Source organism: Schistocerca americana, chromosome 10 (assembly GCF_021461395.2).
Source record: "Schistocerca americana isolate TAMUIC-IGC-003095 chromosome 10, iqSchAmer2.1, whole genome shotgun sequence".
In the NCBI taxonomy this organism is placed as follows: Eukaryota; Metazoa; Arthropoda; class Insecta; order Orthoptera; family Acrididae; genus Schistocerca; species Schistocerca americana.
Window position 1 is genome coordinate 153,120,054 of NC_060128.1, and position 16,620 is coordinate 153,136,673.

The following is a 16,620-nucleotide window of genomic DNA, read 5'->3' on the forward strand; positions in this document are numbered from 1 at the left end:
TCTCCCTAAACAACCCAACCAATGTAAGTTTTGATGGTTGCCATACCCAGAAACAGATGGCAACACTTACCTCTAACATATATATAAAGATGGTATCTGTTCTTTTGGACATGTTCGAAAGACCAAAAAAATGTTCAAATGTGTATCAAATCTTATGGGAGTTAACTGCTAAGCTTACACACTACTTAACATAAATTATCCTAAGGACCAACACACATACCCATGCCTGATGGAGGACTCGAACCTCCGCCGGGACCAGCCGCATAGTCCACGACTGTCCGAAAGAACACATACCATCTTCATATATATGTATAGTTATTAGGCTCAACGGCCATTTGACCATCGTCTTCTGTGCGGATGCACAAACAGTGCCCGAACTCTTACAGAAATCGGCAAAAAGCCGCGAGTAATGAGTATAATGGGCAGGGGCACTATGAATATAGTGCGGGACAAGAAGTTGGGAATGCCGGTCTTACGGGAGGCGTGCCAGAGGTAAGTCCCTGCAGTCGCACTATCCTGTGTGTCCTCGGTGGCTCAGAAGGATAGAGCGTCTGCCATGTAAGCAGGAGATCCCGGGTTCGAGTCCCGGTCGGGGCACACATTTTCAACTGTCCCCATTGACTTATATCAACGCCTGTATGCAGCTAGGGGTATTCATTTCATTGTAACTTAGCTCTAAGTTTTACATTTGAAGGTTTGCCCGTTATTTCGCGTATGTCAATTATTCAACCAACATCTTGTAATGGTACTTGAATTACGTAACCATTACGGCACCTTACCTCAACCTCTCGATACCAGCAGTATTCTACTGTGTTCCTGTAAAATAGTTAACATATTTCTGTGATAACATTCAGATTTGATTTTATTAATGTAGAGGTACTTCGATACATCGACATGTATATATTGCAATGATATTATTCTTGTGTGTATTCTTTCTTTTGTCACTATGATCTTTGACGTACTTATAACTCTGATTTTTGGGCGCGTAAGCGGTTATTAGAGTGTCAAGCTTTGGTCGTCATGTTAAAAAGACAGCAAATTGTAGTCAGTTTATGAAATGTGAACTTTGACAGTGAGGAAGATATTTTCAAGTATGTTTTATATTTTGATGTGATGTTTTGGAACGAGTTACGTGATATTGCAACAAAAGTAATAAAAAACAAGTGTAACTTAAATTCGGAGTGCTGATTACTTTTTTACATCACCATTGTACTGACTTGCAAAAGTTTAATCTTCAAGAATGGTTTATGAAACACATCTATAAAACTTTTGAATATCGCAGAATAACACCTAGGCCTCTTTGCATCCGAGCTTGGAATCATCGCTACCTAAATTTTCGTCGAGTTCACTACGAGACCAGCGTGGGAAACACGAAAAGATTAGTGCCTAGTTTATCCATTATTTCAAGAAATGACTTTATTAACTGTGCTCTAATGACACCTGCCACATAGTATAACTTTGTTGTTGCCCGAAAATGCAATATTTAGCAGCGTGATCAACACTACAATCATAATTAATTTTTGACCTTTGTTGTGGTAGGGTTGCTAGAATCTCCAGGTCCGCTGTTAATGTTGATCTATCAGCTCTAAAGCATTGATCTTGAGCGATCAAAGCTATATCATCAACATAAGTTCATACGTATTATAAAAGTGAGTGTGTAACGCCGGAAATGCATTTCCTCCTATTTCCATCTATTGTACTATAATTTTTTTCCTTGTTTTGTTATCTCAAGATATGACATTTCTGTGTATATATTGTAATTGTTTTACTATTTGTATATATATATATATATATATATATGTATATATATATATATATATGCATTTATGTCGATGTATAATTGGTTTGTTTTGTAAATATTATTTGTATTTTACGCTGGGTCTTGCCTAGGGAAATCTATGCTATCGAACGAATACATCGATAGGTCGTGTGAAGAACGAAAGTGTTTAGGATCTTTGGTAGTGTTAACTCTGCCGCGTGGAGCGCGGGCAGAGAGAGAGAGTCTGGCTGGGGTGGTGCAGTGGAGCAGGTGTGTTGTGTGACACTCCCGCGAGTTGCCGCGCTTTCGGGGTTGGGCAGCATGTAATTGCGCTCGACTTGCTATGATAGTTTCTGACACGGTGTCGCGGACGGGAAGCATTAGCTGGTGCACATCAAGAGCCCGTTTCGCCTGGTGACCGTGTCGAGAAGAAGGCGCGCCAATATCCAGCTTCTGCAACAGCGACGGCCGACAATGAGTGACTGTCGCCACCTCCTCGGCCGACGACTTCAAACCTTCAATCAACCAACAAGGAAGACTAAAAGCACGTAAAGTTTTAGAACTGTATGGTAGACCTCAGCTTTTCAAACTGTTCCATTTTCGTAATTATAATTACAGCAACTTAGCATGAACCTTTGTTGCTCATTGTCCCAATTGCATTACCAAGCAGGGTCCCTTCCTTTTCCGGAATGAACTCGAGTGTCGTTGAAATTCAAACGCCAGCATTAAATTAATATTATTCGATTTCACTGCTTTAATTTCAAAGTTCAGTTAAGGTATTCGTAGCAGCCTACAATATTTAGATTACACAAGCACAAATTAAGAGTGCGAGTTTTGTTAGCATATTCTAGCTTACCTGTGACTGCAGCTCAGCTTGGTACGTACTAAATTTTACTATTGTTAATTGTTCAGAATCATTTAATTCAAGTTCAAAGTTAAATCTCTTATTTCGAAATTGCGTAGATTCAAGTAGCTTTTGAAATGATTGTTGAGGTAGTCCAAGACTAACCGTATTTTACTGAATTTCGATGTGCTTCAGAAAGAAAGCTCACTATTAACTTCAGTCACTAAATTAACTTTCGATTTTCCGGTTTTATTAATTCTTTTGCTAAATTAAGTCAGAGTGTAGCGAAATTTATTACTTCTGACAAACTTTCAGTTTTCACACTACACGTGTCAACCTTCAGTTGCCACGCTTCTAGTGCTTATTATATGTGCAATAACCTTTCTTTTTCAGTTACTATAGTAATTGTCCTTAGGACTATCTAATTACCGCTAGTTAATTGTTAACGTAACGGCCGCACATTTACTTTCTTTATTAACTTTACCCCTTTTCAAAATTAATTTCCACCAGTTTCATTTGCATTTTTCCTTTCATTTAGATGTAACCCTTTCCTCCTTCTTTACCGACAAATTAACTTCGGTGACGATTGATTTTCCCAAATTTCCGTTAGGTACACGCGGTTTAATTTTTCACTGTCGTTAAGGTCGATAAGTGAGGGGGAGGTTACAAGTATACGAGGCCGTGCTGAAAAGTGCTACCTCCAAGTGCTATGATATAACATGACGGTGCGTAACTTAGCTATGCTCGTGAGTGAGAAGCAGCCTGGTGTAATCGAGTTTCGAATTGGAAGAGTTCTTCCACACGTCCTACGTCTCCCGCTGCACGGCAATGCCAGACCACAAGTGTGCGCAGTCACATCTGCGATAATCTGACCGCCTTGGTTTCACTATCATCGATCATTCTCTATACAGTTCCGAATTTGCGCCATCTTTCTTTAAAGTCAGTACCGCCATTGGACTGTTGTTTATTTACAGTGTTACATCTACACTTACGCAATCATGATTTCGGTTTCAAAGTGCCATTATCAAGTGTTGTAAGTGTTATACGTTACCTAAGATGGCATACTGTCGTACTAAAGTACACTATTAGACACACTGTCTAACATCGATACTTCCGGCAACAGTCTAATGGCGGTACAGACTTTAAAGAAATATATTATGACTGTGTCCCCGCATTATGAAAAAATTATTTGCTCCATCTGATTTTAATCTGTTTCCAAATCGTAAAGAACATCTTCGAAGAGTTTACTTTGATGATGATGAATCGGTGCACCCGGATGTTGGGTTGTGGCTCGGTCGAAAAAGTCCAACATTCTATAGAAACGATATCAACGAACTGGTATCTCGTTGGCGGAAATTTGTTCGTCGCCAGGGTGACTATATTGATAAATATATACAGCGTGTTACAAAAAGGTACGGCCAAACTTTCAGGAAACATTCCTCACACACAAAGTAAGAAAATATGTTGTGTGGACATGTGTCCGGAAACGCTTACTTTCCATGTTAGAGCTCATTTTATTACTTCTCTTCAAAGCACATTAATCATGGAATGGAAACACACAGCATCAGAACGTACCAGCGTGACTTCAAACACTTTGTTACAGGAAATGTTCAAAATGTCCTCCGTTAGCGAGCATACATGCATCCACCCTCCGTCGCATGGAATCCCTGATGCGCTGATGCAGCCCTGGAGAATGGCGTATTGTATCACAGCCGTCCACAATACAAGCACGAAGAGTCTCTACATTTGGTACCGGGGTTGCGTAGAGGGTTGAGGTCAGGAGAGCGTGGAGGCCACGGAATTGGTCCGCCTGTACCAATCCATCGATCACCGGATCTGTTGTTGAGAAGCGTACCAACACTTCGACTGAAATGTGCAGGCGTTCCATCGTGCATGAACCACATGTTGTGTCGTACTTGTAAAGGCACATGTTCTAGCAGCACAGGTAGAGTATCCCGTATGAAATCGTGATAACGTGCTTCATTGAGCGTAGGTGGAGGAACATGGGGCCCAATCAAGACATCACCAACAATGCCTGCCTAAACGTGATTGCACATTTGCGTGCGGATTCTCGTCAGCCCACACACGTTGATTGTGAAAATTTACAATTTGATCACGTTGGAATGAAGCCTCATCCGTAAAGAGAACATTTGCACTGAAATGCGGATTGACACATTGTTGGATGAACCATTCGCAGAAGTGTACCCGTGGAGGCCAATCAGCTGCTGATAGTGCCTGCACACGCTGTACATGGTACGGAAACAACTGGTTCTCCCGTAGCACTCTCCATGCAGTGACGTGGTCAACGTTACCTTGTACAGCAGCAACTTTTCTAACGCTGACATTAGGGTTATCGTCAACTGCACGAAGAATTGCCTCGTCCATTGCAGGTGTCCTCGTCGTTCTAGGTCTTCCCCAGACGCGAGTCATAGGCTGGGATGTTCCGTGCTCCCTAAGACGCCGATCCATTGCTTCGAACATCTTCCTGTCGGGACACCTTCGTTCTGGAAATCTGTCTCGATACAAACGTACCGCGCTACGGCTATTGCCCCGTGCTAATCCACACATCAAATGGGCATCTGCCAACTCGGCATTTGCAAACATTGCACTGACTGCAAAACCACGTTCGTGATGAACACTAACCTGTTGATGCTACGTACTGATGTGCTTGATGCTAGTACTGTAGAGCAATGAGTCGCATGTCAACACAAGCACCGAAGTCAACATTACCTTCCTTCAATTGGGCCAACTGGCGGTGAATCGAGGAAGTACGCTACCTACCGACGAAACTAAAATGAGCTCTAACATGGAAATTAAGCGTTTCCGGACACATGTCCACATAACATCTTTTCTTTATTTGTGTGTGAGGAATGTTTCCTCAAAGTTTGGCCGTACCTTTTTGTAACACCCTGTATATATATATATATATATATATATATATATATATATATATATACCCATGAGCAGTAAAGAGGTAGAATGTTAATAACATTTGCTTGATTTAAAACGTTTTAAGAGTTTTCACATAAAGAATTCGGAGGCACTACTTTTCAGTACGCCCTTATAAATATGTATAGATCTATGTGTGTAGAGGATGACAATTATTGAACTATATCAAATAAAATCGTCATAACATTTCAACGGTTTGTGTTAGGACGTTCAAACTGCACCGTTGGCCACTGGGGGAATATGCGAGTTAGTATGTGAATATGGTTTGGTTTAACGACGAAGCCCACTAGCATTTGGATGGCTCGTCAATAATGGGGGCTGAGAATCCGCATCTCGCGATCGAGAAGTCTCTTGACCCTCAACGGGTGACTGTGTGGTGAGTAATGTCCAGTCACTGTACAATCGGTCCCACATTACTAGATGGCACGGTGACTACCGAACGGTACGGAAGGTTTTGGAAGATGATTTCATCCCCATTATCCAAACTGTGGTTCATGCAAGACGGAGCTCGATCCCATCGAAGCAGGAAAGTGTTTGATGTCCCGAAGTAGCACTTTGGGGACCGCATTCTGGCTCTGGAGTAACCAGAGGCCACTGGAATGGGCATCAAATGGTTCAGATGGTTCTGAGCACTATGGGACTTAACTTCTGAGGTCATCAGTCCCGCACAACCTAACTAACCTAAGGACATCGCACACATCCATGCCCGGGGCTGGATTCGAACCTGCGACCGTAGCGGTTGCGCGGAATCGGCCTCGATTGGCGGCCATATTGTCCCGATTTCAACACATGCGATTCATTTTTGTGAGGCTGTGTTAAAGACGAGGTGTACAGCAACAACCCTAATACCTTTGCTGAGCTGGAAACAGCCGTACCGGAGGTCATCGACAGCATCGATGTTCCGACACTTCAGCGGGTTATTCAGAATTTCGCTATTCGCCTGCGCCACACCATCGCCAATGATATCAGGCATATCGAACATGTCATAACCTAAATCCGAATATCTGTAGGGACGTTTGCAGGTTGAATTAAGAGTGTGCCCGCCGTAGTTTGTAACTAATTTCCTTTTTTTTAAAATATAGTTAAGTAATTGTGAACTTTTATATATGTCTGTTCCATATCTACTCCTAAACCGATTTCAGCGAAACTTGGGACATCTATCTCTTACTGTTTGCAAAGAATCTATATTCACGTAAAACCAGCTACTTCTCGAACGGAAGGCTGTGGGGGTGGAAAAGAAGTGTAGTTTCCAACGAGCAAATAACCAGACTACATTCACCTGGTATTTGGGAACGAGAGCACTTAGTGACTTGCAACAAACTTGACACATAATTTCAAACCTTTTCAGAACTTTTTCTCCGAGACAACTCGCAGAAAATGATGAAAGGAGAAGAGCTTATCACTTACTACATTTTCATGCAGTTGAAATTCAGCATCACTCAAAGCCTCTTAGTTTATAACTTATTTACTATTACCAGTATTCGTGACACATATTGCAGGCAGTATTCAGATAGACCTCTGGATATAACTCCAAAATTACATCACTGTACGGCGTATAGTCCAGGAGATACGACGTCATAGAGATTGAGCTACATGAAAGCGAAACTTTAGCGCGAGATTCGCTAGAAATATGGATGGATTGTGTGCATAAATATGTGTGAAATATGATAAATGAATATGAGGGCAAAGCTGCGGGTAAACAGCTCCTTCTATACTCCTGGATTGATTTCAGTTTGGTACAGAGATTACTCACTATCTGGAGAGATATATGTGGGGTTAAGAAACAACCTCGATAACATGAAGAGAGAAAGGAGTAGAAAGATATGGAGAGACAGAGAGGGGTGAGGATGAGGTGCACAAAGATATGGCAGAGGAGGAAGAGAGGAGGATCAGGAAATGAAGTAGGAGGTGGACAGAGGAAAGGGAAGGAGGAGTGGACAGAGAAAGGAAATGGGAGGAAATGGTCGGAGGGGAGACAATGAGATTGAATGCTGGAGGGGGTGATGTACAGAGAGGGGGGAAAGGAGATATGTAAAGAGAGAAGGAGGTGGAGGTGGACATGGAGGAGGTGAAGAGGAGATAGAGAGAGCAGGAGGAGGCGGGCGGAGGGGATGGAACAGATGGAGAGGGAGGTAGGAGTAAAACAGATAGGAGGGCAGGTGGACAGAGAGGGGGGGGGGGGGGGCGAAAGGGATGACAGAGAGGGTCGAGCAAGAGGTGGTCTAATACCATTGGAATAAATACATATCTGAGCAACACTAGTAAATAAATAATACTGGCACATGGTATGTACCATGCGGCTCATATAAGAACCTGATCATTTGAGGAGCCTGCTGTGACTCAAAAACAGGTTAATATGATAACTGAAGTATTTGAAACTTTATAAAGTGACTATCTATAGATATTCCACATATAAGCCGCTGTTTAACCACAGACGTGGCGCTCAGCGTGAAGAACTGAAGAAAAAACTGATAATTTCCTACTCTGCACTTCTGTAGTCTACTGTTTTAAAGATACCCTGAAGTCTGTTTTACAATTCGGTTACATTATATTGTACATGTGACATATCCAGTCACTGTTATCTTTGATATTTTTGATACGTTAGTGTTTTGAAAGTCGACTATGTTACTTAACAAACGCAACGTTACAATTATTTGGGGGGTATCTCTACAACTTCCATTCTGAATGAAAGCCTTTTGTGCGAATTGTCACGCAACTAGAGTCAAAAGGACAATATTGCTGAATCGAATGCTTTAATTAAACCCTTTAAACAGACAACAAATTATGACAGTAATTAACTGTGAGTTATAATAAGCCCGGAAACAAACGCTTTGAAGTTATTCTACGGCTCGGTTTAGCCATACATGTAGGTGTAGTGTGCGAATAACCCGTTATGGCAGAGTACGTAAGTACGCATAAACTTCACTATGGGGCAAAAAAATTTCTCTTCGCTCGACAGTCAATAGACAAATAAACATTTTTAATACACTATTCGCTGTCGAACGAATCAGCTGAGACGGAGCCGGTTTTTACAGCTTTTCGGGCACCTCGTTGTGTATGGCGTCATATCCTCTGAAATACGATAGGTAGGTGGTTTTTATCCTCACAGTGACTTCTGCCTAGCAGTAAAGGATATGTGTACCAAGTCCGGTTGAAATCGGTCCAGAGGTTTAGCAGAAGCGGAACAATCCCCCCCCCCCCCCATCCTCCCCCTCTTCCCCCCCAACACACATCCATTTATGTAATATGTGTGGATTAAAACACATTCGTTAATATAGAAGGAAGGTTCAGAACACAGGTCATACCAATTAATTTAGTATACTACCAGTAAACTCCCGATTCCTTAAAGAATCGAACTCCCATGTGTAAAAGAGCTTCAACGGTTTGATTACTTCGCAAATGAGATAATGTGTGTTATTACCTGTAATCATATCAGCGAGAAAAAATTTAAAAAAATTTAGCAAAGATTCGAAATTGTGCTTGAAGTTTGTTGGAAGTTGCTAAGTTTTCTCATTATGAAATACTGGATGAATACAAGGTAGGTAATCTGCGCTCAAATTTGAGCAAAAGCAAGTTTTCCACAAATCTAAATTTTATGACGTTATATCTCGTGAATTATCTGTCCTACAATGACAAGATATGGCTCGTACGTTACGTGATGTATCTAGATGCTGTATGCGAAATGTGTTGGGAATACAGTAAGTACTAATGGAGTAATAAATAAAAGCGTCATGCGTGATGTTGATGTTTCACTGTGAGATTTTTTAACCAAAAGTTAGTTTTTCACGAATCTCAATATTTATGACGTCATACTTCAGCTATGTGTGGCACAATGACATAATTTTGCAGGTACATTCAGGGATATATCCAGATTCTGCTGCAAAGTATGTTGTTGTTGTTGTTGTGGTCTTCAGTCCAGAGACTGGTTTGATGGAGCTCTCCAAGCTACTCTATCCTGTGCAAGCTTCTTCCTCTCCCAGTACTTACTGCAACCTACATCCTTCTGAATCTGCTTACTGTACTCATCTCTTGGTCTCCCTCTACGATTTTTACCATCCACGCTGCCCTCCAATAGTAAACTGGTGATCCCTTGATGTCTCAGAACATGTCCTACCAACCAATCCCTTCCTCTAGTCAAGTTGTGCCACAAACTTCTCTTCTCCCCAATCCTATTCAATACTTCCTCATTACTTATGTGATCTACGCATCTAATCTTCAGCATTCTTCTGTAGTACCGCATTTCGAAAGCTTCTATTCTCTGCTTGCCCAAACTAGTTATCGTCCATGTTTCACTTCCATACATAGCTACACTCCATACAAATACTTTCAGAAACGACTTCCTGAGAAATCTATACTCGATGTTAACAAATTTCTCTTCTTCAGAAACGCTTTCCTTGCCATTGCCAGTCTACATTTTACATCCTCTCTACTTCGACCATCATCAGTTACTTTGCTCCCCAAATAGCAAAACTCTCTTACTACTTTAAGTGTCTCATTCCTAATCCAATTCCCTCAGCATCACCCGACTTAATTCGACTACATTCCATTATCCTCGTTTTGCTTTTGTTGATGTTCATCTTATATCCTTCTTTCCGTTAAACTGCTCTTCCAAGTCCTTTGCTGTCTCTGACAGAATTACAATATCATCAGCGAACCTCAAAGTTTTTATTTCTTCTCCATGGATTTTAATACCTACTCCGTATTTTCTTTTGATTCATTTACTGCTTGCTCAATATACAGATTGAATAACATCGGGGAGAGGCAACAACCCTGTATCACTCCCTTCCCAACCACTGCTTCCCTTTCATGTCCCTCGACTCTTATAACTGCCACCTGGATTCTATACAAATTGTAAATAGCTTTTCGCTCCCAGTATTTTACCCCTGCCACCTTCAGAATTTGAAAGAAAGTATTCCAGTCAACATTGTCAAAAGCTTTCTCTAACTCTACAAATGCTAGAAACGTAGGTTTGCCTTTCCTTAATCTAGCTTCTAAGATAAATCGTAGGGTCAGTATTGCCTCACGTGTTCCGATATTTCTACGGAATCCAAACTGATCTTCCCCGACGTCGGCTTCTACAAGTTTTTCCATTCGTCTGTAAAGAATTCGCGTTAGTATTTTGCAACTGTGACTTATTAAACTGATAGCTCGTTAATTTTCGCATCTTTCAACACCTGCTTTCTTTGGGATTGGAATTATTATATTCTTCTTGAAGTCCGAGGGTATTTCGCCTGTCTCATACATCTTGCTCACCAGATGGTAGAGTTTTGTCAGGACTGTCTCTCCCAAGGCTGTCAGTAGTTCTAATGGAATGTTGTCTACTCCCGGGGCCTTGTTTCGACTCAGGTCTTTCAGTGCTCTGTCAAACTCTTCACGCAGTATCATATCTCCCATTTCATCTTCATCTACATCCTCTTCCATTTCCAAAATATTGTCCTCAAGTACATCGCTCTTGTATAGACCCTCTATATACTCCTTCCACCTTTCTGCTTTTCCTTCTTTGCTTAGAACTGGGTTTCCATCTGAGCTCTTGATATTCATACAAGTGGTTCTGTATTCTCCAAAGGTCTCTTTAATTTTCCTGTAGGTAGTATCTATCTTACCCATAGTGAGATAAGCCTCTATATCCTTACATTTGTCTTCTAGCCATCCCTGCTTAGCCATTATGCACTTCCTGTCGATCTCATTTTTGAGACGTTTGTATTCCTTTTTGCCTGTTTCATTTACTGCATTTTTATATTTTCTACTTTCATCAATTAAATTCAATATTTCTTCTGTTACCCAAGGATTTCTACTAGCTCTCGTCTTTTTACCTACTTGGTCCTCTGCTGCCTTCACTACTTCATCCCTCAAAGCTACCCATTCTTCTTCTACTGTATTTCTTTCCCCCATTCTTGTCAGTTGTTACCTTATGCTCTCCCTGAAAGTCTCGACAACCTCTGGTTCTTTCAGTTTATCCAGGTCCCATCTCCTTAAATTCCCACCCTTTTGCATTTTCTTCAGTTTTAATCTGCAGTTAATAACCAATAGATTGTGGTCAGAGTCCACATCTGCCCCTGGAAATGACTTACAATTTTAAAAAATGTTTCAAATGGCTCTGAGCACTATGGGACTTAACATCGGAGGTCATCAGTCCCCTAGAACATAGAACTACTTAAACCTAACTAACCTACGGACATCACACACATCCATGCCCGAGGCAGGATTCGAAACTGCGACCGGTGCGGTGGCGCGGTTCCAGACTGGAGCGCCTAGAACCGCTCTGCCACTCCGGCCAGCTTACAATTTAAAACCTTGTTCCTAAATCTGTGTCTTACCATTATATAATCTATCTGAAACCTGTCAGTATCTCCAGGATTCTTCCATGTTTACAACCTTCTTCTATGATTCTTAAACCAAGTGTTAGCTATGATTCAAGTTGTGCTCTGTGCAAAATTCTACCAGGCGGCTTCCTCTTTCGTTTCTTACCCCCAACCCATATTCACCTACTATGTTTCCTTCTCTCCCTTTTCCTACTACCGAATTCCAGTCACACCTGACAATTAAATTTTCGTCTCCCTTCACTATCTGAATAATTTCTTTTATTTCATCATACATTTCTTCAATTTCTTCATCTGCAGAGCCACTTGGCATATAAACTTGTACTACTGTGGTAAGCGTGGGCTTCGTATCTATCTTGGCCACAATAATGCGTTCACTATGCTGTTTGTAGTAGCTTACCCGCATTCCTATTTTCCTATTCATTATTAAACCTACTCCTGCATTACCCCTATTTGATTTTGTGTTTATAGCCCTGTAGTCGACTGACCAGAAGTCTTGTTCTTCCTGCCACCGAGCTTCACTAATTCCCACTATATCTAACTTTAACCTATCCAGTTCCCTTTTTAAATTTTCTAACCTACCTGTATGTTAGTAGAAACGAAATAATAAATTCAGACGTTATGGGTGATACTAAAGGTTAACTACATGAACATCGAAAATTTAGTAAGCAATGAACGTTTTTCCTTCCATCACTTTGTATGAGGTATCAACGAAAAAATGATTCACAAAGGTTTTAAATTATGTGTGATCTTTGTTGGAAGTCTGTAAGTGCTGTCATTCTCAAATAATGGATGAATGAATTCCGCGCACTTGCGCACCTGAAGTCAACCACACAGTTTTTAAGTGTACTACGTGTCTTATTGAGTTAAACATAGGATTATAAGAGCACTTGAAATTTTTAAATTCTGTCAGCAATCATGGAAATATTGTAACTTGAAGTTTTGTTGCTCCTAGACTACAACTGGTACTGGTAGATATAATGTGAAAAAAAAGAAAGATTAAATTAGCTTTTCCTATATATTATATCTGCCATAAAATTGTGTAGAAGCTTATTTACACTACTGGCCATTAAAATTGCTACACCACGAAGATGACGTGCTACAGACGCGAAATTTAATCGACAGGAAGAAGATGCTGTGATATGCAAATGACTAACTTTTCAGAGCATTCACACAAGGTTGGCGCCGGTGGCGATAGCTACAACGTGCTGACATGATGAAAGTTTCCAACCGAATTCTCATACACAAACAGAAGTTGACCGGCGTTGCCTGGTGAAACGTTGTTGTGACGTCTCGTGTAAGGAGGAGAAATGCGTACCATCACGTTTCCGACTTTGATAAAGGCCGGATTGTAGCCTATCGCGATTGCGGTTTATAGTATCGCTACATTGCTGCTCGCGTTGGTCGGGATCCAACGAATGGTAGCAGAATATGGAATCGATGGGTTCGGGAGGGTAATATGGAACGCCGTGCTGGATCCCAACGGCCTCGTATCACTAGCAGTCGAGACGACAGGCATCTTATCCGCATGGCTGTAACGGATCGTGCAGCCACGTCTCGATCCCTGAGTGAACAGATGGGGACGTTTATGAGACAACAAACATCAGCACGAACAGTTCGACGACGTTTGCAGCAGCATGGACTATCAGTTCGGAGACCATGGCTGCGGTTACCCTTGACGCTGCATCACAGACAGGAGCGCCTGCGATTGTGTACACAACGACGAACCTGGGTGCACGAATTTCAAAACGTCATTTTTTCGGATGAATCCAGGTTCTGTTTACAGCATCACGATGGTCGCATCCGTGTTTGGCGACATCGCTGTGAACGCACATTGGAAGCGTGTATTCGTCATCGCCATACTGTCGTATCACCCGGTTTGATGGTATGGGGTGCCATTGGTTACACATCTCGGTCACCTCTTTTTCGCATTGACGGTATTTGAACAGTGGACGTTACATTTCAGATGTGTTACGCCCCGTGGCTCTACCCTTCATTCGATCTCGGCGAAACTCTACATTTCAGCAGGATAATTCACGACCGCATGTTGCAGGTCCTGTACGGGCCTTTCTGGATACAGAAAATGTTCGACTGCTGCCCTGACCAGCACATTCTCGAGATCTCTCACCAATTGAATACGTGTGGTGAATGGTGGACGAGTAACTGGCACGTCACAATACACCAGTCACTACTCTTGATGAACTGTGGTATCGTGTTGAAGCTGCATGGACAGCTGTACCTGTACACGCCATCCAAGCTGTGTTTGACTCAATGCCCAGGCGTATCTAGGCCGTTATTACGGCCAGAAGTGGTTGTTCTGGGTACTGATTTCTCAGAATCTGTGCACCCAAATTGCGTGAAAATGTAATCACTTGTCAGTTCTAGTATAATATACACTCCTGGAAATGGAAAAAAGAACACATTGACACCGGTGTGTCAGATCCACCATACTTGCTCCGGACACAGCGAGAGGGCTGTACAAGCAATGATCACACTCACGGCACAGCGGACACACCAGGAACTGCGGTGTTGGCCGTCGAATGGCGCTAGCTGCGCAGCATTTGTGCACCGCCGCCGTCAGTGTCAGCCAGTTTGCCGTGGCATACGGAACTCCATCGCAGTCTTTAACACTGGTAGCATGCCGCGACAGCGTGGACGTGAACCGTATGTGCAGTTGACGGACTTTGATCCGAGGGCGTATAGTGGGCATGCGGGAGGCCAGGTGGACGTACCACCGAATTGCTCAACACGTGGGGCGTGAGGTCTCCACAGTACATCGATGTTGTTGCCAGTGGTCGGCGGAAGGTGCACGTGCCCGTCGACCTGGGACCGGACCGCAGCGACGCACGGATGCACGCCAAGACCGTAGGATCCTACGCAGTGCCGTAGGGGACCGCACTGCCACTTCCCAGCAAATTAGGGACACTGTTGCTCCTGGGGTATCGGCGAGGACCATTCGCAACCGTCTCCATGAAGCTAGGCTACGGTCCCGCACACCGTTAGGCCGTCTTCCGCTCACGCCCCAACATCGTGCAGCCCGCCTCCAGTGGTGTCGTGACAGGCGTGAATGGAGGGACGTGTCGTCTTCAGCGATGAGAGTCGCTTCTGCCTTGGTGCCAATGATGGTCGTATGCGTGTTTGGCGCCGTGCAGGTGAGCGCCACAATCAGGACAGCATACGACCGAGGCACACAGGGCCAACACCCGGCATCATGGTGTGGGGAGCGATCTCCTACACTGGCCGTACACCACTGGTGATCGTCGAGGGGACACTGAATAGTGCACGGTACATCCAAACCGTCATCGAACCCATCGTTCTACCATTCCTAGACCGGCAAGGGAACTTGCTGTTCCAACAGGACAATGCACGTCCGCATGTATCCCGTGCCACCCAACGTGCTCTAGAAGGTGTAAGTCAACTACCCTGGCCAGCAAGATCTCCGGATCTGTCCCCCCATTGAGCATGTTTGGGACTGGATGAAGCGTCGTCTCACGCGGTCTGCACGTCCAGCACGAACGCTGGTCCAGCTGAGGCGCCAGATGGAAATGGCATGGCAAGCCGTTCCACAGGACTACATCCAGCATCTCTACGATCGTCTCCATGGGAGAATAGCAGCCTGCATTGCTGCGAAAGGTGGATATACACTGTACTAGTGCCGACATTGTGCATGCTCTGTTGCCTGTGTCTATGTGCCTGTGGTTCTGTCAGTGTGATCATGTGATGTATCTTACCCCAGGAATGTGTCAATAAAGTTTCCCCTTCCTGGGACAATGAATTCACGGTGTTCTTATTTCAATTTCCAGGAGTGTATTTGTCCAATGAATACCCGTTTGTCATCTGCATTTTTTCTTGGTGTAGCAATTTTAATGTCCAGTAGTGTACTTCTGTCGCTAGAGAGGTTTGCTTGTTTGCTAATAATGGACTGTCAGTGGACATCAGACACATCAAACGCTGCATGACTCATGTTTATCTGATCCTTCTGTCACAGCTGAAGAAAATGTATTTAACTGTGCTGCATTCACATGAGGATGTTATCATCTTGAGGCAGTGGAGCTGTTGCCGGAATGTCCTGTGGTGGTGCAGTGGTTAGTACAAAAGACTCGTATTCGGGAGGATGCTGGTTCAACTCTGCGTCCGACCATACGAATTTAACTATGCTGTAATTTCTCTAAATCGATCAAGGCAAAAGCCTGGCCAGTTTTCTTCCCCACCCTGTAAATAATCTGAACTTGTCGTCCGTCTCTAGTGATGTCTTCCCCCCCTCCTCTCTGTGGAAGTCGTTACTATAAATTTTTACTGCATCTGCACTTTTGGTACGGAAGACGTGATGAGAGTCCATGTACCACAGGGGCATAGCGCTTCCCTTCACCTTTGTAAGACTTGGGAGATTTTCTTTCCATCGGACCCTGATTATAGTCTTTATAAGCACTCCGTCTTGAGGCCACAAGTGGCCCAGCGGGACCATCCGACCACCAAGTCATCCTCACTGAGGATGCGTATAGGAGGGGTATGTGGTCAGCACACCGCACTCCCGGTCGTTACGATGGTTTTCTTTGACCGGAGCCGCTACTATTCGGTCGAGTAGCTCCTCAATTGGCATCATGAGGCTGTCAAATGAAAAATGGCAACAGCGCTTGGCTGTCACCCATCCAAGTGCCGGCCTCGGCCGACAACCCTTAACTTCGGTGATCTGACGGGAACCGGTGCATCCACTTCGGCAAGGCCGTTGCCCATCGACTTTATGGTTT

General features: G+C 43.3%; 1 non-coding gene across 1 annotated transcript; it reads left to right on the forward strand.

The window, feature by feature from the left end:
- Window positions 1-523: 523 nt before the first annotated feature.
- Window positions 524-597, forward strand: Trnat-ugu. Its single transcript has one exon. It is a non-coding gene; the product is annotated as a tRNA-Thr (tRNA).
- Window positions 598-16,620: the final 16,023 nt, after the last annotated feature.